The 21,329-nt window shown below is 50.5% G+C and overlaps 1 long non-coding RNA gene across 1 annotated transcript in view; it reads right to left on the bottom strand.

Annotated features, from left to right (window-relative positions):
- Positions 1 to 7,291: 7,291 nt before the first annotated feature.
- LOC121022476 (uncharacterized) overlaps positions 7,292 to 21,329 on the bottom strand; it is a 55,688-nt gene continuing 41,650 nt past the window's right edge. The window contains exon 3 of the long non-coding RNA XR_005786964.1: positions 7,292 to 8,159. This is a non-coding gene — a long non-coding RNA (uncharacterized LOC121022476). The remainder of the gene's footprint in view (positions 8,160 to 21,329) is intronic.

The raw sequence follows: 21,329 nt of genomic DNA on the forward strand, positions 1-21,329 counted from the left end.
ATGGATGGATAGGTAGGTAGATAGGTGGATGGATGGATTGGTAGGTGAATGGATGGATGGATGGATGGATGTTGGGTGGAGGGAGGGAGGGAGGAGGGGATAGATAGATAGATATAAAAACCCCATTGGTCTGACTAATGCAGAGACCTGAAAGTGGACTTCAACCATCTCTATTTTGACCTCAAACTTTCTAATTGATTAAGTTCTTTCCAGCTCCTTTCTTAACTCAGGCAAAAGGTCAGCGTGGAAAGCATCCTGAGATGAGAACCGAAGGAATGAGGATTGCCCTGAGCCAGCAGGACCCCACCTGTGATTGACCCTAAGACAACGATTTGACCTTCCCTGCCCACCTCCACATACCCACCTTTATGCCACGTTTTCCTTATATAAACCTGGAAGGACTTTCAGGACTCTGGAGACAGTCTCTGAGATGTTAGTGCGTTCTCTTCCCCGTGTGGGTCTTTCTTATTCGCCACCCCTGGGCTCTCTCTGCCTTTGGATGTTGTCAGCGGCAAGGGGCAGAACCTGAGCCCCAGAACCAGAACCCGGAGCCAGGTGCTCCTGCACTCCAGCTACAGCCCAACTAGAATTACGCAGTGCAGCCTGGGCCCTGTGACACAGCTTGGCTCTTCCCCTGAGGACAAGAGGAGCCTTTGGAGGGGTTTGGAGGGGTCTGAGCTGCTCTGTGACCTGGTCAGTACACATCCTAGAAAGATCACTCTGCCTGTAGTGTGAAGAGGCTGGAAGGAGGCACACTGGAGGCAGGAAGGCCAAGCGTCAAGCTGGATTGGCTCCCAGGTGGAGGTGAGACAGGCCGAGTAACGCAGAGGTGGAGCCACCGACTTGCTTTCAGGCCCTAGCAGTATTTCTACGCTTCTGGAAGCTTCGAATCTTGAGAAAACATTCCCTTGCAAATTCCTCTGTTGTGGTCAGAAACGCTGGGGAAGGGGCTGAGGCAGGCTGAAAAGCAGAGGTTCAGAATCCCCGCCTGTGACTAGACACATATTGATGCCTGCTCTGCAGATGGGGAAACTGAGGCACGGGCCAATGAAGTGACTTGCGGGACCGCACACAGTTGTTGAGTTGAGGGACTCAGAGAAGAGAAGCCTGGCTATCAGTTACTGATCAAGAGTTAGCACCGGATGGGGGCATGGCTACTGTCTTTAAGTCTCAGTTAGGTCTTACAACCATCCCACAGGGTCTGAACAGTACTTCTCTATCACAGATGGAAAACCCAACGCAACCAAGCACCGGGAATCTTGGCGTAGCGAAACAAGTAATAATATTCTAATATTCAGGGTCACAGACAGTATCCATCATCCAGCGTTCAGCGCGTGTCAGGCAGAACGCCACAGGCTTTATACGCGTGAACTCACCGAATCCTCCCCCAAACTCTCGGGAAAGGAAACCAAGGACAAAAAGGAAAGGTCACTAATCTACACGGCAAGTGCGCAAGGGGAGACGTGACCCCCGGCCATTGGACCCTGGACCCCCTACTCTTCGTGGCTCTGCTGGTTGGACTTTCACGCGGTGGGGGAAGCAGGTGGGCCATGAGAGCCGATCCACTGTCCTGCTCAGGTTTTCCAGCTGTGCACACTTGGGACATGGTTACCAGCTTCACGGGTGCGTATCTGGGCAACTGGCCCCAAGTGGTTGGCTTGGGGTACTAGGCGGTGCCCTGGAAGAACATTCGGAGTTCAAATCGGGGAGTTGGAGATGCTCATAGACATCTAACTTACAAACAAAGGCAAAAGCTCATGTGTCCTGTTCCTCAAATGTGGAAGCTTCCAGCCATACAATGATGGGATTTACACTGGACCCCCAGGCCCGTGCACCCTCCTTATTCTCCTCATTCTGTATTAGCTCTGGATTCGTGACAAGCCCATTTCATTCATTTGCCTACATGACTCCAAGCCCCAGTTAGTTTGTCACAGTGGTGTGGTGGTTATTCATGCTGTTAACCAATATTTCTGGTTTTCTCCTTCAAAGGACTGAGTATACAGAGCTTCCCCAGCTCCCCCGACTTCAATGGGGCCATGTGATTTGTCCAACAAACCGTGAACAGAAGTGACTCTCGACTTCTGGGCGGAAGGGTTTAAGATCCAGGGTGAAGTCGCCACATTTCCTTCCCCCTTCCCTCGTGGCCGTAAGCCGCATCTTAAGGGTCCACGCTGGCCTGGGACCACGGCACGGCAGCCCCACCTTCTCCTGAAGGACACAGGGGGTGTGAGGAGAGGAATCCGAGTGGCCCTGCCCTCAGGGTAATCACAGTCCAGTGGATGGGAAAATCAGGACACAAAGCGCAGTAACTCCGGTCTGACTTCCAGAGGATCTATCTCAATTATTTCACATTTCCACACCAAAGGGCAGGCTCACCCACGTGGCACAGAGGGCCGTGGGGAGCTGGCCGGAGGCGACATGGAGATGGGAGCACGTTCTCGGACCAGAAGACCGGGTTCTCTTCCACACGCGGTTTCCCGAAAGGCCCGTCGTGAGGATGTGGGGCCCATCTGGAAAATTCATTATTCTCCAGCCGAGTGATATGGCCCTATTTATCCTGGAGTCAAGAATCGGCCTGTGGGCAGCTGTGTAAACTCCAAGGGAAATGGGATATCGATTTGCAATCTCGTAGGTCCACACACGCGCGCGCGCACACGGCCTCCTTCAAAGCAGGGGCTTCTAACTACTTTGTCACCAACACCTTCTTATTCTTTTATTCTGTTTCTCCTCTGGAGCCATGTCTGGAAAGGCATTTCCTCCAAAACACCCGGTAAACAGGAAGTAATATGGCCCCTTCCTTCCAGCTAGGTAACATCCCCTTTTTTTGAATGTCAGTCCCAGATTTTGAACCCGCCATCCTCATCCACTGGGTGATTCACAAACTTTAGATGCTTTAGGAGCACTCCTGGGTCCCAACCCCCAGAGATCCTGACTGGTTACGCCTCAGCTGGTGCCTGGGGATCTGCATTTCAGCAAAACCACGCAGGTCACTGTGGTGCTGGTAGTCAGGGCGTCAGACGGAAGAAGGGCTGGTTTTAATGCTGCTTCTGAAAGGCACTGCATGTTCCCGACTCCAGGGACTGCCAGTGGCCTGAACGTGCGCCAGATCTCCTCAGCCCCATTGGCAAGACGATGCCAGATCCCCGTCAACTCTCTGTAGTGCCACCAGGTAGGTTGCTAAGTGGTCTTGCTGTCTTTAGTTCCTCCTCCTCCGTCCATCTCCCTACTGCGTCTGCACATCCAACATGGCACCCCAGCTGCCAAGCCTCTGTGAGCACCCTGTTCCCTACCGCGAGCCTCTACCGACCACTTCTTTTTCTTTAACATTTTTTCTTATTTTGGGGGGAGCGCAAGTTGGGGAGGGGCGCAGAGAAGCGGACAGAGGATCCATCCGAAGCAGGCTTTGCACTGACAGTCTGACGGCGGTGAGCCCAATGTGGGGTTCGAAGTCACAAACCGTGAGACCATGACCTGAGCCGAAGTCGGACACCTAACTGACTGAGCCACCCAGGCGCCCCTCTGTTGAGCACTTCTGCTGGGTGGGCGTACTGCTGGGTGCACTTGACATCTGATGTCCTGTCTAGTCCCCACAAATCCCTATGACATCTCGTTTCCACTCGGAGGAGAGGGAAACTGAGAAGCAGGTAACTTGAATAACAGACCTTCCCTTGACATTTACAGGGCCCCAGGCAAGAGGAAGCCTTGAGCCCAAAACCCACACCCCTTCTCTCTCTACCCTGGCTGCATCTCATACGTCAAGGGGCTTCTGTCATGCACGTGTGTGAATACTCCAGCTTGCACATCATCCGTATCACCCCAGAACCACGGCACCTTGGGCTCTGCCCAGCAGTGGGAATGTGCACACCAGAAGCATGGTGCATCCTCGGGGTGGGGGTGGGGGGTGGCCTTGGCAAAGAGGTTCATGCAGGCTCTCCGGGTAGGTTAGGGGAGGCTTGCATGGGCATCTCAGGTGGCATGGTCTAGAATAAGGGAGCCTGGGCTCTGGGCAGGCATGTCCCCTGGACCCCACTGACTCCTCACCCCATGCAGCCAGAGGAGAGCCACAGCGGACCCTCTGCCGTCCTCTCTGCCAGGCCCAAGGGCACTGCTGTGAAGGCGTCACAATGGTAGGGTGACAATGGATGGGAGTCCCGCCTGACTCCAAGGCCCATGACCTCAATTAACACTCCACCCTCTTCCTCCCTCCGAGTTCAGACTCTCAGCATGGGCTGTGCAATCTGGTCCTGGCTGCCTGGACCCTCCCTCCTTCACCGGCAGAATCTCCTCTGTTTCAGACCCAAGCTACGATTTGCCAGTTCTGAGGCAGGCCTCACTCTCTCATACCCCTCTGCCTCTGTGAGCTCTAGTGCTTACGTTTGAAACGTCCTTCTTTTTGTTTGTCACCCGGACAACTTCTATTTACTTAGAGCTCAGATCAAATGTCCTCTACAAAGCCTTCTCCAGCTCCTCCCCAGCCACCCCAGGCAGGACTTTAGCCCCTCTCTTATGGCCGCCGCAAACAACGCACATTACACTCTTGATGAGCCTGATGATCCCCTCTGTAACCAGAGAAGCCGACAAGGGTTCTGGAGCATTCAGTGCCGAGTAAATTGTTTTTTACAAGAATCATGCTAAATCTGGTGCCAAATTACTCTTCGCTGTTTCCAAAACCCGAATATTTTTCAAGAGATAAAAACCTATCTTGCATGGGAAACTCTAAGTGTGTATATCCTAAGTAGAAAAAGATATTCATCATTAGCAAAAAAAAAAAAAAAAAGTAAAAAATGATAAAAAAAAAAAAAATGACATGAGAAAATGTTGAATGAAAACAGCATATTACAGATCAAAAGAGAGTGTTCACGTTTAAAATCGTACACCTAAAATATACATTAAATACAGGCGTACTCATAGAAAAATGCATAACATTATAAAATATTAAATGCCATTCCCCATCAACATGAGGGTCAGGAGATTCATCAATGTGTTGCTTTAATGAATTGTTAGAATGTTTTATACGAGGGGCACCTGGGTGGCTCAGTCGGTCAGACATCGGACTCTCGATCTCAGCTCAGGTCTTAATCTCAGGGTTGTGAGTTCAAGCCCCGCATTGCATGAAACCTACTTCAAAAAAACTAAAGTTTTATATCAAAAATATTTATTTTATGCTTTAAAAATAAACATATGTTTTTTAAAAGAAAGTGGCAGAGAGGTGGGAACCTTCTGGTTGGGCCAGAAGGTATGGGTGCCTCCCTGGGGCAGCGCTTTGAAAATGGTGCTTCTCATCTGTATGCAGCAGCCCCGTTCACCAACAGATAAAAAGAATAAAGAAAAGGCAGTATCTTTATACAAGGGAGTATTATTTGGCCATAAAAAAAAAAATGAAACCTTTCCATTTGCCACACCATGGATGGACCTTGAGGGCATTATGCTAAGTGGAATAAGTCAGGCAGAGAAAAACAAATACTGTAGGGTCTCAATTATACGTAGAATCTTGAAAGAAAGAAAGAAAGAAAGAAAGAAAGAAAGAAAGAAAGAAAGAAAGAAAGAAAGAAAGAAAGAAAGAAGAAAGAAAGAAAGAAAGAAGAAAGAAAAAGAAAGAAAGAAAGAAAGAAAGAAAGAAAGAAAGAAAGAAAAAGTAAGAAAGAAAGAAAAAAGCTCATAGTCGCAGAGAACAAACAGATTGATGGATGGATGGTTGCCAGAGGCAGGGGGTGAGCAAAATGAGTGATGGGGGTCAAAAGGTACCAACTTTCAGTTATAAAATAAATAAGTCCTGGGATGTAATGTACAGCACAGTGATTCCTGTTAATCTACTGGATTGCATGTTTGAAAGTTGCTAAGAGGGGCGCCTGGGGGGCTCAGTCGGTTGAGCGTCCGACTTCGGCTCAGGTCATGATCTCACAGTCTGTGGGTTCGAGCCCCGCGTCGGGCTCATTGCTGACAGCTCAGAGCCTGGAGCCTGTTTCCAATCCTGTGTCTCCCTCTTTCTCTGCCCCTCCCCCAAGTCTCACTTTGTCTCACTCTGTCTCTCAAAAATAAATAACTATTTTAAAAAAATGAAAGTTGCTAAGAGAGTAGATCTTAAAAGTTCTCATCACGAGAAAAAAAATGCTGGGGGCGCCTCGGTGACTCAGTCGGCTGAGCGTCCAATGATTACAGCTCAGGTCATGATCCCAGGGTTGTGAGATCGAGCCCTGAGCCAGGATCCTCTCTCTTTCTTTCCCTCTGCCCCTCTCCCCTGCTCTTTCTCTCTAAAATTAAAAAAAAAAAAAAAAATCTGTGACTATGTGTTAATTAGATTTTTTGTGGTGACTACTTTGCGATGTACACAAATATCGAACCGTTACGTGGGGCACCCGAAATCCACATAATGGGTGTCGGCTTGATCTCAATTAAAAAACCACAGAAGCTCTCCCGTCATTGTCGTTTTATTCTCCAACTGCAATCTCACCAACGTAGAGTAGAATGAGCCCGTGCGTTCTCTATTTCTCCAAAGGCAAGTGAGAATCATAGTTACATTCTTAGGAGCACAATGACGTCATCATCATTGCCTGATACTGACTTGGCGCTCCATAGAAAAAAATCTTAAATCCTCTTACGCACAAATCATCTTTTCTCCAACCCTCTCACGTCCACCAGGCGAGTCAGGAACGTTTTGAACCTAACTGTTTGCCTTACTTTCAAACTTGTCGGATCTCACCTTGACAGGTTTAGTGCTGCATTGCATTTTGAAACCCAGGCTGACCCACCAGGCAGCAGAAGCACTCGGTGTACCCTTTGGGGATTACGCGAGGGAACCCGGACCCTCTCCTCGCCCAGAAAAGCTAACAGATAATTTCCTTCTTTCAGCAGCAATTTGCAGTTGATCAAGCCCTTCCCCGTAGCCACGTCTTGGAAAGCTGGTAAGTATTGAGTGACTTACAAACAGCTGGGAAGCTCTGACTATATTCCAAAGCCGGAGTAAATGAGTAAATGCCACCTAGCTGCCTTCGTTGGTCGGTCACCTTTCTCTGCCTTCCCAAGAGCCCAGCTATTATCCCCTCGCCCACCGTCACCACAAACAGCTGGTTCCTGGCCCTCCGGGTGACACTGCTTAAAGAAACCCACATTTGAGGGCGCCTGGGGGCCTCAGTCGGTTGGGCATCCGACTTCAGCTCAGGTCATGATCTCACAGTCTGTGAGTTCGAGCTCCACGTCGGGCTCTGTGCTGAGGGCTCAGAGCCTGGAGGCTGCTTCAGATTCTGTCTGTCTCTCTCTCTCTCTCTCTGTTCCTCCTCCACTCATGCTCTGTCTCTCAAAAAATGAATAAACGTTCAAAAAATTAAAAAAAAAAAAAAAAGAAACCCACATTTGACTCCCGAAGAAGAGAAAAGAAGAAAACAAATATTTAAGGTTCAAAATATCTGACATTGACCCTATGGAAAGGTGTTAGACCATAACTGTTAGGAGCATGAGCTTTGAGCAAATGCTGGATTTGACGCCTGGCTCTTGTACCTGTCCAGCTACGTGACCCTCGGCTGCCTATTAACCTCTCTGAGCCTTCACGTCCACGTCTGCAGACAAGAAATCGTAATTCCCTGTCAGCGTGTTGTTGAGAAGTTCCGAGGTTGTTGATAATATAAAATATGTCGGATACTTGTCTTAGGCTGAATTCCCCAGAAGTAGAGCCTGAGATGCGGACAGCTGTCCAGAGAAGGGGAGAGAGGGAAGGGCAGAATAGAGCGAGGGTGGAAAGAAAAGCAAGCTCATGGTCTCAACCCAAGACTGCCTCTGGGCTGATCCCACAGGGAGCTCTGGAGCAAAACATGAGCCACAGAGCTCATCCCAGATTGAGGAGGGAGGGCCAGCCTGGGTCAGTCAGTCAGTGGCTGCTCAAGGAGCAGGTGAGATGCTCTGATTTGGCCAGATGAGGTGGCTTCTGTTTGGCCAGGCGGAGTTTCTCCCATTCATCCAGGTGGAGTTTCTCCCATTCATCCAGGTGGAGTTTCTCCCATTCATCCAGGTGAAGAGTCTCCCACTCAGCCAGGTGGAGTGGCTCCCATTCAGCCAAGGGGGCAGCTGTGAGCTGTTAGCAGCCGGCACCCACAGCAGCTGGAAGGGGGTTGTACGGTGAAAGGTTCTTGGCAAGGCACCAACACCATCCCGCTACAACACAGAGCCTGGAAAATACAAGTGTTCATCTGACGGTAGTTCCCATCATTACTTTAAATTGTCCTCACAATTTCAGGCTGAGCCAGTTTCACATCCTGTAGCAAAAAACCATTACACATCCTAGGCGTCTGTTTTTGGCCCCGAGACCCGAAGCAGCCACGACCCGGTCCGCGGTGATACCGTAATGACAGGAAGGAATCTTCCCTGAATTGCCCAACATCAGAAACCTCAGAAAACCCTAACAGGATGTTCTGACACATACAGTTCAGGCTTCAGACAACTGCTTCCCAGTGGAAATACTAACCGTGTAAAGAAGAAGGGAAGGTTTAGGAAGTCAAAATGACAGGACAGATCAATTTGAGAAGCTTAACGTGTAAAGCTTGGTATGCAGGGCAATTATGGCAAAATGACAGCTTCTCAAAGCAAATTTTCTTTGGCCCTTCCGGGGCTGCAGGAAACTGAGGTCTTTTCCAAGACTCGTGAGGAAAATAGCCTTGTGCCGTCTGCACCCGTGACACCTGGGGCCCAGACTTCGGCAGAGCAAACAGCTGCCAGCACAGGGCTTAGCTGGGGGCCAGCAAGAAGGGGGCACGTGAGTCCTCTGCCCTCCTCTGTCTCGTGTCCATGCGTCTAGACCACCTATGCGCTGATGATCCCCATGCATAAGCCCTGGTTAGGACCCTCCCATGAATTCCAACCTCAAGTAGCCGAGAGTCTACTTGATGTCTCCATTTGGACGTCCAACAGGCGCCTCAAAACCAACACGCCCGAGTGGACCTCCTGATGTCCTCCCAAACTCCCCCAATTCAACTCAATTTTCTCAACCGCTCAGGTCCAGAACAGCATCACCACCTCTTCTCGTGGTCTTGCGTAGCACATACCTAACGGGTCAGCAGATTCTGCTCGCTCGACCTTCAAAATACGCCCAGAGTCCAACCACATCTTGTCGTCCACCCAAGCCGGCATCTTCTGTCACTGAGATTCGGCAACAGCCCCACCAACTCGGGTCTCCCCGTGACTGTCCCTGCTCCCCTGAGTCTGTTCCCAACACGATGACCACAGGGACGCTGTTAACTCTGTCGGATCAAGCGACTCCCCTGCTGGAAGTCCTTCGATGGCTCCCCATCTCACTCAGAGTAAAAGCTGAATCCCCAACAGTGTCCCCCGGGACCCTGCATGCACCCGCCCCCTCAACGCCTCTCTGATCGTTTGTTCTCTACCCTTCGCCTTGCGCTCTCCACTCCACAAATACACTGGACTCCGTGCTCCTCTTTGGCCAGGCCAGCCGTGCCACGGCCTCAGAGCTCTGTCCTTGTTGTCCCCTCTGCGGGGGGTGCTCTTTCTCAGACGCTGGCGTGACTGGCCCTCTTGGGCCTTTCTGCAAAGGCCACCTTCTCCATGAGGCTTTCCCCGCCCACCCTATTTAAAGTGCACCCTCACCCCTGCCCCACTTCCAATCTGCCCTCTCTGCTTTCTTTACTCTGTAGGACTCGTCACCACCCCAAATATTTCCTACTTTACCTATTTACTTTGTCTGTTTTCTGCCTTCCCGACCAGACTGCTGGCTCCGTGAAGGTCTGTACCTGGCTCTGTTTTAATTCACTGCTGTATCCTCAGCACCCAAAACAGTGTCCAGTAAATAGTCAACACTAGATAAATATTTCTCAAATAAATGGAGGAATAAACTCACCTAAACATTTCTTGTAAATTGATTCCCTTTTTATCATGCATGAATTCATTTTTAAAGGAAATGTATACCTAGACTGTAGATGAACCCGCACCATGAGCTGTAGAGAGAAGTTATCCAGAAAAAGAAATTCAGTGCAAAGACAATGCTGTTATTAAATCTAGCTAGATATTATAAATGGCCCAAGTCTCTAAGCCTGCGGCATAATCTCTCTTTTCTAAAAAGGGAGATCAGCAAGTGCTTAAAGATGTGCTAGCACCAAACTCCGACTGTTTTTTAACTAATCAAAAGAGTCAATAAAGAATTGAAAGATAAATAGCTTTCTAACTCTTTGATTCACCGTTAACTGGCGTTGGGTCTGTGTATCATCTCCTCTGCCACCCATAAATACTGAGCATCCCACACTTCTGGAAGCAATGAAATAGATATTAATGACCTTCAATTTTCTCAACATCCATCCCTCCCACAATTTCCCCCATCCTTATATAGGACAACTCAATTTTCTCAATTGCTCGGGTCAAAGACAACATCATAGTCTCCCATATTCTCTTATATGATGCACATCCAATCTATCAGCGAATCTCATTTGCCCTACCTTCCAAGTATTCCCGGACTCTGACCACATATTATCGTGTGCCATATCCTTTTCTACATTGATTGGTGGGGAGGTTCTGAGGGTGGTTACATATGGATTGTGCCCCGAAGACACTCACAGTGTGGTTGAGATAGAGCATGTGTGCAACTGACGTGCATGGAGAGTAGAAAGTCGTGGACTCCACAAGGAAGGCTAGATCGTGTGCATTGCAGACCTGTGGCCCATTAGGTTAATGTTCAGCAAATATGTGTTTACCCACATGCATGCACACTCCTCATGAGAAGAATGTGCTTCCTCACACTCTGACAGCAGGGGCTTGGCGTGTGCCCTGCTTTGTCCAATAAGGTATGAGTGGAAGCAACACTTTGTGAATTCAGAGTCAGGGCCTTCAGAAACACTGCACATTTCTGCTCACCCTCTGGGAGTAGCCAGCCCTTTCCCAGGAAGAACAGGTCTCAGTTAGCTATTGCCATCACGGCCTGAAATGCGTGGAAAAGAGCTGCCCCCACGAACCTGCAGATACAGGGGCAAGAGACAAATGCTGGTTTTTATACGTTGCCAAGTTTCAGGGACGTTTGTTACGCAGCACTGTTGTGGTGAGAACTGATTAAGATAGAAACTGACAGGAAGGAGAGGTCACTTGGACTGGACATCAGTCAGGGACACTCACTGGTCGGGGTGGCCTTGCAGGTGGGTTTCACACCACACATACTGTGCTCACTACAGTCTCAATGAGCTGCAAACCAATAGGGTCTGAGAAGAAAATACCCCAGAGGAGACTGTGCCAGGGATGCGAAAACTGCTACGACCTCACAGCCCATAGAGGATAAGGGGCCAGAAAGAAGGAAGAAGAGAAGGCTGATGAGGGTTTTCTCCTAAGGAGTTGGCCATTGGTGTTTGCCTTTAAGTGACTTGTTCCTTTGTGTGTTTTCAAGGAAACCCCCTCTTCTCCCTCTGCCTGCCCTTCAAGCGTTAGGGTGTTGTTCTCTGTCCTCGTGCTTCCCATTCTTCCTGGGAAATCTGCTGCTGCCCTGATCAGAGCCAGTGACGTGATGTGTCCCCTTTGGAGCCTGTAGGTCATCCTTCCTGATCTGGGTCCCCCCAAAGGACTCACACGCAAGATGTTGGGAGGTATATTTGAGAAAGCAGGAGTGAAGGCGTGGAGGCTGAGGAGGACCGCTGAGTGAAGTGTCTGCTCAGAGCAGGTGACTGCCATGGGCAGCTGGTGCTCAGTCTCCCTGGGGACGCTCTGAGGTCCCTGTAGAACATGCCTGGGAACCGTCCCACCGGGGAATAGGAATGGGGAGGCCGAACCATTGGCCCTCTGCCTCTTGTCCTCCTTTGGTTGAGGGTCTCCCCAGCGATGTCAACTTCCCTCCACCTGGTCGCAGCTGCCCTGAGCTGAGGCAGCAAAGCAAAGAGACACAGTGGCACAAGCTTAACCGAGGACCCTGGATGTGGGTATGGAATGTGCCAATCTCTGTGTGCAGAAATCAGACGTGTTGAGGGGATGTTCCTCAGTGCCTTCCACGTGTCTGCTACAACTGTTGGGGCTGGCCGGGGCGGGGGGGGGGGGCCCGGGCGGGTCTCCCCCCTGAGCGACACACACACACACACACACACACACACACACACACACACACACCTCGGATTCAACAGGTTCCAAGCTCGGCCCTTGTCCCCTTCCCTCACTCCTACTCTTTCCCGCAAGTTCCCAAACTCAGGGAATGAATGGCCCGCCATCACCATCTACTCCATTTTGAACCTCAATAAATATCCTCAGGGTAATTAGCGGGCGTTTATTTAACATTCAGCTGTGTTTTCCTGCACACCCAGAAGGGTGTCATGGTGACAGCCAGGACCCTCCTGTGTACAGAGAGGGACCCGGTCCGCAGCTGACACCAGCCTGGACAGAAGAGACGGCCCGGCCCCCGGGAACCAGCCCTCCTGCGGACACGTCTGCTTTTGGCCACAGCACTGCTGAGTAGGGTTAGAGGATTACCCACTGCCGACATGAAAAAAAATGAGTACGTATAAAAGTTTTGACTTGCTGCCTCTCTGACATTCCTGAAAATCTGGATTCACCAAGCCTTCCCCCAGAGCCACTCTCAGCGGGACCTGCATGGACAATCCTCTCCAGTCTGACATGCATTCAAAGGTATTCTCTCTCTCTCTCTCTCTCTCTCTCTCTCTCGCTCTCTCTCCCTCACCTAACAGATAAAAATAAGGATACGAGTCAAAGCTCCATGATGCCAGTCACTGTCCCCCAACACCCTGCTCTGTTTTCTCATAGCGTGATCTCTCTGAAATACGCTTGCTTATGACATGTTAGCTGTCTGTGGTCCACCACCAGAATGTAGAACCTTCTCTTTCTGGTTCACACCTGCACCTCCAGTGCCTAGAATGATACCTGGTACACAGCTGGTGCTCAATAAGTGTCTGTTAAATGCACAGGTGGTTCGGGGAGAGGCTCCCACAAGGCTCACCAGGTGATCACCAAAGCAAACCTTAGGCAGAACCCTCCCTGATCAGCATCACTGGGTCTGTCCCTTTCTGGCTGGCCCCACATAAGATAAGCACATGTGAGGCATGAGGTCTGAACCAACCCCCTGCAGAGAAGGGAGGTAAACAATTCTGTGCAGAACATCCAAGTTTGAAAAATGCCTGTTGTGACCACTGAGGTTCAGTACATTAGTTGGGTTTTTGTTTTCTCTTCTCAGCTATACAATTTCACATTCCAGTGAACGGCAGGGTGGTGGCCCAGTAGTCAGCAACAGTGACTCCCAGCCTTGCCCTGTCTCCCACTCACTCCTTCTCTGCTCCAGAGCTGTGGTCTCCCTGCCTCGCCCACCAGCTCCTCAAGGACACTCACCATCAATACTGGCCCCCGGGGAACATTTCTCTTGCTGGTGCAGCCGGGATTTCCTCCCTGAGTGGAGAACATAAAGATTAACTAGGTGAGGAAATTTTTCCCTGGGCTCCAAAGCTGGGGACATTTGTCTCATACAGCACATATTCTCCAAGAGACAAGCTAAATTAAAATACTAATGGACTGCTGTATTTAAAATATATTTACCAATGATTAACAGCTCGGTGGGTGATATATGTTTCAATAATTTCTTATTACAACGTGGGAAAACCTCAATAAATATTCTCAGGGTAATTAGTGGGTGTTTATTTAACATTCAGCTGTGTTTTCCTGCACACCCAGAAGGGTGTCATGGTGACAGCCAGGACCCTCCTGTGTACAGAGAGGGACCCGGTCCGCAGCTGACACCAGCCTGGACAGAAGACACGGCCCGGCCCTCGGGAACCAGCCCTCCTGTGGACACGTCTGCTTTTGGCCACAGCACTGCTGAGTAGGGTTTAGAGAATCACCCACTGCCGACATGAAAAAAAAAAGAGTACATATAAAAGTTTTGACTTGCTGCCTCTCTGACATTCCTGAAAATCTGGATTCATCAAGCCTTCCCCCAGAGCCACTCTCAGCGGGACCTGCGTGGACAATCCTCTCCAGTCTGACATCCACGTTGTTTACTTAAAGATCAGCCCAGGTCCTATAGACATTTAAGTCTGCAACTCTGACCATTCTCTGACCAGCGTTCCATTGGGCACCCCAAGGATGATGTCCCAAATGTGTCACATGGGCACATACATGCAGACACATATACATACACACACATATGCACACGTGTGTGTGCATACACACATGAGCACATAGTAACACACATGCACACCCGTACATATGCATTTATACACACATACATATATGCATATGCACACACACACACATCATTAGCCCATATTTTGTTCAGGGCAGCAAAGCACTCAGCTAAAACATTAATCTCACTGCCTCCGTTGCACATAGGAGTGCCAGCCTGGCCCAATTCTGACCAGTGGGTTCGGATGTCAATCCCTTCCCCAGTAATCAGGCCAAGTCTTCCCAGGAGGAAACCCTTTGCCGGAAGAATGTGGGAATGTGTTACTTCTCCGCCCGATCCAAACATTGCCGTGCAATGCCCTCACTTTTTGTCCATCTAAGCTGAGAACCCAGAGGACTACAGAGCCATAAAGTGAAAGGGATGTGGGTTCCTGAAAACTGAATGGAGCAGAGTCCATAATGGCCTGCGATGTAAGAAACCTTTTGGCTGCATTAAAGCCGCTGACATTCGGAGACTTACCACAATCAGCCTATCCTGTCAAACATACCCGTCTGTCTCTTCGACCACAGTGAGGAGACTGAACGGTTTTCTGAAGACCTTCTCTTCCGCCCCTGCGCTGACCTCCATGGTACAGCCTCCCAGTGTCAGAAAGATAACGTCTTCTGCCCCTCGAACAGGGGTCCACCCAGGCATCCACCAAAGAGGGAGATGTATGTGTATACATGCCTCACATTTGGGTTGCGACGACACAGAGGTGGTACAGAGATTGGACTTCCCCGGCTGGGCATTTCCCCAAGTTGGAAGCATTCTCCTTGGATCAGCCTTCACAGGGACACCTTCCTGGCTGACTTGGGTCAGGACCCAGGAGGGAAACAGAAACACTGACGCTGCTGCTCTTAGCCTCAAATTGCAAAGTCCTAAATCTCATTTCTAACCTGAAGTCTCCCCTCCTCCGGAGTGGGGTGGGGGGGGGCCTAATCCTTGACCCCATTCCTCCTCCAACCAAGGAGGGATTGCCATTAAATTTCACCATCTGGGGTGGTCCCTGTGGTAACAGCTGGGTTTTCCCAACCTCTTCACTTCCAGGGAAATAAATATGTCCCAAGGCACTTTGCGTGAACATCAGTATTGACCCAAGGGTGAAAGTGTCTAACTTGGATGAGTAACTTCATCGCTCTTTATGGAAATCCCTTGGGATGGCAGGTGCCCCCGCCCCCCACCTGGAGACTCACCCTGAGGGGCTCAGAACGGGGGACAAAGAGAAGGCTTCCAAAGACTGAAAATGCCCAGCCGGGGAAGTCCAATCTCTGTACCACCTGCACGTCATCCCAACCCAAATGTGACCACCTCCCCTCTTACACGCAGGTCAACCCTAAGGTGGGGGGGGGGGGGGGCGGTGCGAGTGGGGGAGGAGCTAGAAGAACTCTGGTTATTGATGGCCGCCCAGAGAGGAAATGAGACACTGAAAGATGTCCAGGCTGTCATTCCAAGAATGAGGGGAGTCTTGCCCAGGGAATGGTCCAGAACACAAGTGCAGTGGGTAGGAGGGAGCACCACACCCCCAGTCTGTCAGACTTGTCTTATGCCACAGAGCTCCCATCCGGAGCTGCTTGCCTCGGACATCTGGACCTGTATCCTGGCTCTTGGGAAGTCACGCCACGATCATTTTTCTTGGTACCTACCCAGACTCCGTCTAGTTGTGGGATCATCTTATGCCCCAGGCCTGACTTCTGGTCTTACTCCCCAGTGCTTCACCGTCCTCCTCACTTGCTTTCAGCCACTCTGGAAAATATCCCACCCAGCCGTCCCAGCCCTGAGACCTCACCGTATACCCCAGAATGGAGCCCAGGAGCCAGCAGAAACAAGGCCACCTCCATGACGGTGAAGAAGTCACTAATGCACCCAGCCTGTCCCTGGGACCTCAGTTTCCAGTGTCCCTGACAAACCAGGCCTCAGGAGAAACAGACATGTCATGTTTGGGGTATTCGCTTAAGAGGACTACAGAGATTTCTCAAGCGATCCTTGGTCAAAAAGCACTCTTGTAGAGACCCTGCAATTGCAGGTAATACAAACAGCGAAACACCAAAGGGACGTCTCTGAGGGTGAAGAGACACCCCCAGGGGGGCGATGCTTTGTGCCATGGCCAAGCGCAGAGTGCTACCAAGCAAGAAATTGGGAGACCCACGCAGAGAAGTCAGAACAGCAGCTGGTCCCGGCAGGCTAGTCCTACGAGAGAGGGCTCGGCTCTAGAAGTAGATCGGAGTCAGACCGTGGGGGGCTCTACCCTCCAGAATGAGGAGTTTGGATCTTTTTTCTGGGGCGTGCTCAGGACTCTTTGAAGGCATCCTACCATCCTCTCCCCCTGATCAAGCAAAGATCCTTCCAGATCCTTCCCTCCCAGAGGAATGACCCCCAAGCCCTATGAGGACCACCCCCGGCACCTCCCATCTCCTCCAGCCCCAATTTGCAACTGCGGACTTCAGGAAGGGCCAGGAAGGGTCAGAAACCCACGGTTCCTGGGGGCACACAGTCCGTCACTGGTTCCTGCCCTCTGTGTCTGGAAAGAGCAGGGGCTGTGGGGCCAGGCGCGGTCAGGGGAGCCCCAGCTCAGTGACGCGAGGGTCAAACAAAGAAGTCAAAAAATGTGATCAGCAAATACATATATATGCAAACCACTTGGACTCAGGAGGCTTTCAGTAAATAACTTCCCTCTCTGCCTGTCTGTAGCCATTCACCCCGCATCTCGCGTGGGGGCCTGCCTCTGCCCACTGTTTCCACGGCTGTGCTTCTCTGTGCCCTTCTCCGCCCGGGACTACAGGCCGCCTCTGGATCTCTCTGGATCATTCTTTTTTTCCTTGTCATAGCCTTGTCTTCTCAGTTGGCCCATAGCTTCCTTTTTGTCTGCTTTTGTCTTGGCCCTAGAAAACGGCCTCTTTGTCTGTCTGTCTTCCTCTCTGTATCTCTGCATATAGCTGTCTGTCTGTCCATCTGTCTCTCTGTGTCACCATTCCCTCCGGCTGCCTCTCTATCTGTCACTGGCTTTCTCTCCGTCTCTCTCTTTATCTTTGTCTCTGTGTCTCCCTAGCTCTTAGCCCTCCCGAACCCCTCTCTGCCCTCCCCTCCGAGTGGCTCCCCACCAGTCCTGTCTCCGTGTCCCCATCTCCTTGAATACGGTTACTTCCCCGGATCCTTGCCCCACCCCCATCCATCCTCCACTCCTCCCTCATCACTCAAAATCCCATCTCTGGGGGAATGGCAGGGAGGAGCCCAGCAGGATGAGAAGCCTGAGCAGAAGGTAGTGTTTTATTTCTCTGCAGAAATAAAGGCCGTAAATCCTTCCTGCCGCTCCCTGCAGAAAGACACCTGCCTTGCTGGGTCTCAGTGGAGAGGGATGCACCACAAAGAGGGGCACGGACCTGGGCAGGCAGGGGCCCTACCCCTGGGCTAGGGCCGGAGGAGAGGGACCGAAGGCTAAGGGGCCTCTCTATGTCTGTTCACATCAAAACCACACATCTCTTCTGCTCAGCAACCTCCACTCAGCTCAGCCCAGCCACCCATAAACAGTGTCCAGGGAGCCTGTGGGGACACTGAGGCATATACTGATGAAATCTGGGACCCCAAAAGGACCCCAGCTGTGAAGTTCACTCCCAACCATTGTCAGGGTTTCCTTCCGGGTTTCATTTTGGGACTCATGAGGGACTCAAGCCCTCATTAGCATGACTACTAAGAAACCCTCAGCCCTATTCCCCTGATGAATTTCCCTTCTAGGCCCCCTACTGGGTTCTTTATTTTGCCCTTTGCTCCTCCCCCACCAGAAAACAACTAGAAGCCCTTTCTCTTCCTGCCACCCCTGGTTTCTTTAGTCTGTTTCTCCTCTTCGAGGAAGGAGTTGTGCCTGGTGTGTTTGCCAGGACCAGCATCTGCCCAAGGCTCCTCCTGGCTCCCAGTTCCATCCAGGGCACAATGGTCCCCGGGGGAACAAGACCAACCCTCGGAGAGATGGAAACCCAAGAGTCCCAGGCAGAGAGAGAGCTCACTGGTTGTCCACAAGTCAGATTTGGCCGACAGATGTGCTTTCGTCAGCCCGCATGGTGTTTTCAAACATTTTTAACTAACCGCCCAACTTTTTAAAAATTGGTAAGTTCCATATTAAAATTTACTTTTCTCGGGGCGCCTGGGTGGCTCAGTTGGTTAAGCGTCTGACTTCGGCTCAGGTCATGATCTCGCGGTCCATGAGTTAAGCTCCGCGTCGGGCTCCATGCTGACAGCTCAGAGCCTGGAGCCTGTTTCGGATTCTGTGTCTCCCCCTCTCTCTGCCCCATCCCCACTCATGCTGTCTCTCTCTCTGTCTTAAAAATAAATGAAACATTAAAAAAAAAATTTTTTTTTAAAAAGAACTGCCTCCACGTGCCTAATCCCTCTCAAAACCTGGCAGTCACAAAGCGCCTGTCCCTGTCCTTCAACATGCCCCCAACCGCGTTTCTCACACCTCCAACATTTCACTTTTTCTGTACTAACCAAAGGAGTGCTTACTAACTGCTGTTAACAACCCTAAAATATCAGAGGATTAACACAGCCAAATGTTTGTTTCTCCCACATATCACAGTCTGACGCTGGTAAAGCAGTTTGTTCAAAGTCAACCAACCAGGAAGTGGCAGGCTGGACCGGCCCAAACAGCCTGGCCCAGAGCTCCTGCCCATAATCGCTGCATCAGTGTGAACCTCTCGTAAGGTTCAGTCGTGCCCGTTTGGTCTGGTTTGGACCACCAGCTCTACCAGCATGTGTGGCCACACACGAAGGGGATCCCAGTGGCCTCCCAATGGACGTGTGACAGAGGCCTGGGGCACTCTTTACCCCAGGGCAAGGAGATGTCCCATTTGCCCGCAGGCTCTCCAGCCATGAAGCACAAGTGAAAGTTTTCAGAGGCTTCATATAACAAGATTTGGACAAGCACTTGATCAGAGGGGTTTGCCAAGGACCACGTGCAAAAGTCTCAGCTTTGGGAATCTCCAAGTTGTCTGTCTCAAACCCAGAGGCTGAGGTTCAGGTGGAACTGTCAGGAGATACGTCATATCTTGTACAGAGTTCCCGTCTCTGCTCTGGTCTCTCCTCGAGCAAATATTTATTAGTGGCTAAGTTAGTAGATATGTTAGCATATAGTAGGTGCTCAACAAATACTTATGAAAAAAATTTACTACTGGAAAAAGTGGTAAATGATTGAATACAGGAATGAGTACTCAGCATGTGGAATCCATAATCTGCCTTTTCTCTTCTGTAAGCTTGCACTTGAACTGGGCTGAATGTGTCTCCAGCACCAGGAGAGAGCTGCTGTCTCCAAGAAACAGCTTCTACAGCATCTTTCCCCCCTTGGCACATCTAGATGGTCTCAGTTAGGGGTTCTAAATGAAAGGAATCTATCAAATTAGATATCCATGAGTGACATTTAGCCACCGTCACAACCACAAGAGCAGACCATGTCAGGCAGAAGAGCATTTTGGGTGGGCTTGAGTGGGACCTCAAATTCAAGAACCAGATGCTTGAGTGTGAATTCTGAGGGCCAGATACACCCCTTTCTCCCATTTTTCTCGTTTGTAAAGTGGGAGAATTACCATGCCTGCCTCACGCGGTTGCCATAAATATTAGGTGAGTTAAAACCGACTGTGAGTTAAATGTTTCGAGCTGTACTTGGCACATAAAAAATTCTACAGATGTGTTTCTGACTATCTAAGACCTGACTTCAGAAAACCTACCTAAGAACGGCCTTTTTTTTTTTCTTTTTGGAAATGAAACACCACGCATTCATCCAGGGCCACAAAATGCCGCAGCTCCTGCCACAAACCTACTTTGGGAAGCCAAGGATATAGCCATCAGAGAGCACAGGATAAAACATTGAGACCTCAGCTCCAAAACATCAACTTCTGGGCCGTCTAGACAAATGTCTTAGTCTTACTAATCCCCGGGAATCTTCTTTCCTGTCTTCATCCTAACGGGCACGAAGGTCCAGTAGTGATCCCTTCTGCTGCCGCTATGCTCATGAGTCTTCCAGGACCTTGGAGAGCAGCCCTATATCTATAAGCTGCTGAGATCAAGGCCTTTTAGGAGCCCCTGGGGAGAGTATTCTGGAGCCCCCAGGGGGTCAGTGCCCCTTTCCCATCCACCATGGCTTTCCTCTTCCCCACCCCTACCTCCTCCATGAACCCAGAGCCCTGATTGGTTAAACAGCCGAGGCTCCCGTGAGGCCCAGCGGTGCAGAGGCCATTTGTCCGGCTGCATGGGGCTGAGAGTCTGAGAGGCGCGAATGTCAGGCAAGAGCAATAAAGCTCTGAATGGATTGGAGAAATGAGGTTTGAGCCTTACCACACATGCTTAGCCAAAGCCCTGGAGACCACGATGGATAACAGGTGATGAATGCAACAGTCAGCAAATGTGGCGGCCCCAGGCTAGAGGGCAGGGAAGCCCAGCCAAGACGGGGATCTGGAGGGATGTATAGAACCACGGGCTGGGAACAATGAGGCCTGCGTTCCAGTGTGAGGTCGCCACTAATTCACCATCTCTGGACAGCATGAAGAGTTCAGGCTCTGCAACCAAACTCCAGGTTCAAATCCTGGCTCAAGCTCTTACCAACAGCATGACATTGGGAAAATCACTTCACCTCTCGGATTTGCATTTGCTTAATCCGAAAGGTGGGGTTAATAATAGTACTCAGGTCATGGGACTGGTGTAAGGATTAGATAAATCAATAGGTGGGAGGCATTTGGAAGAGCGTTGGGTGCACTCTACTTATGCAACTACTCCACTTATGATTCAAGGGACACATCACACCATGGCTCCTAGTCACAGGTGACTTCCTTCATCCAGGATTCAACAAAGCAGTAGTCATCTGTACCAAAACTGGGTGAGCATCTGGCTCTGGTGTGCTCACAGAGGAAAGGCACAATGTCCACAAAATAACAGGCATTTGTAGTTCATGAGCGATTCAATACACTTTTCCAAAATGTGGGCTCTCCATTATTTTCTCCTCACATGCTGGCTGGGGGGGGGTGGGGATCTGATCTCCACACGGAAAGCAGGTGTCCAGGTTCCACACCCCTACAAAATCTGGAATGTCAGCTACCTGGAGTGTTAGGTGGAAGACGATCTTAAGACTGGGTGAGGAGGAGTTCTGAGATCGACTGGCCATGTCTGCCGTGGGCAGTGGTGGAACAGGGGCCATGCTATGTCATCCCGGGTCGAG

Source organism: Herpailurus yagouaroundi, unplaced genomic scaffold (genome assembly GCF_014898765.1).
Source record: "Herpailurus yagouaroundi ecotype Mexico unplaced genomic scaffold, PumYag 410, whole genome shotgun sequence".
NCBI lineage: Eukaryota > Metazoa > Chordata > Mammalia > Carnivora > Felidae > Herpailurus > Herpailurus yagouaroundi.